Raw genomic sequence first — 518 nt, forward strand, 5'->3', positions numbered from 1 at the left:
CCAGAAGGTCCCCCCTGAGCCTCCTTTTCTCCAGGTTGAGCCCCCCCCAGCATCCCTGGGAATTCTCCAGACCCTTTCCCAGCTCCATTCCCTTCCCTGGTCCAGCCCCTCAACGTCTGCCTTGGCTTGAGGGGCCCACAACTGGTTCCAGGGCTTGAGGTGAATCCAAAACAAGGCTTGGGGCCCTTGAACCCAACAACTTTGGGGCCCTTGAACCCAACGACTTTGGGGCCCTTGAACCCAATGATTTTGGGGCCCTTGAACCCAACGACTTTGGGGCCCTTGAATCAAACGATTTTGGGGCCCTTGAACCCAACGACTTTGGGCCCTTGAACCCAACGACTTTGGGGCCCTCAAACCCAACAATTTTGGGGCCCTTGAACCCAACAATTTTGGGGCCCTTGAACCCAATGATTCTGAGGCCCTTGAACCCAACAATTTTGGGGCCCTTGAACCCAATGATTCTGAGGCCCTTGAACCCAACGATTCTGAGGCCCTGGAACCCAACAACTTTGGGG

Source organism: Neopelma chrysocephalum, unplaced genomic scaffold (genome assembly GCF_003984885.1).
Source record: "Neopelma chrysocephalum unplaced genomic scaffold, ASM398488v2 Primary Assembly neopelma1_328, whole genome shotgun sequence".
NCBI classification, from domain to species: Eukaryota; Metazoa; Chordata; class Aves; order Passeriformes; family Pipridae; genus Neopelma; species Neopelma chrysocephalum.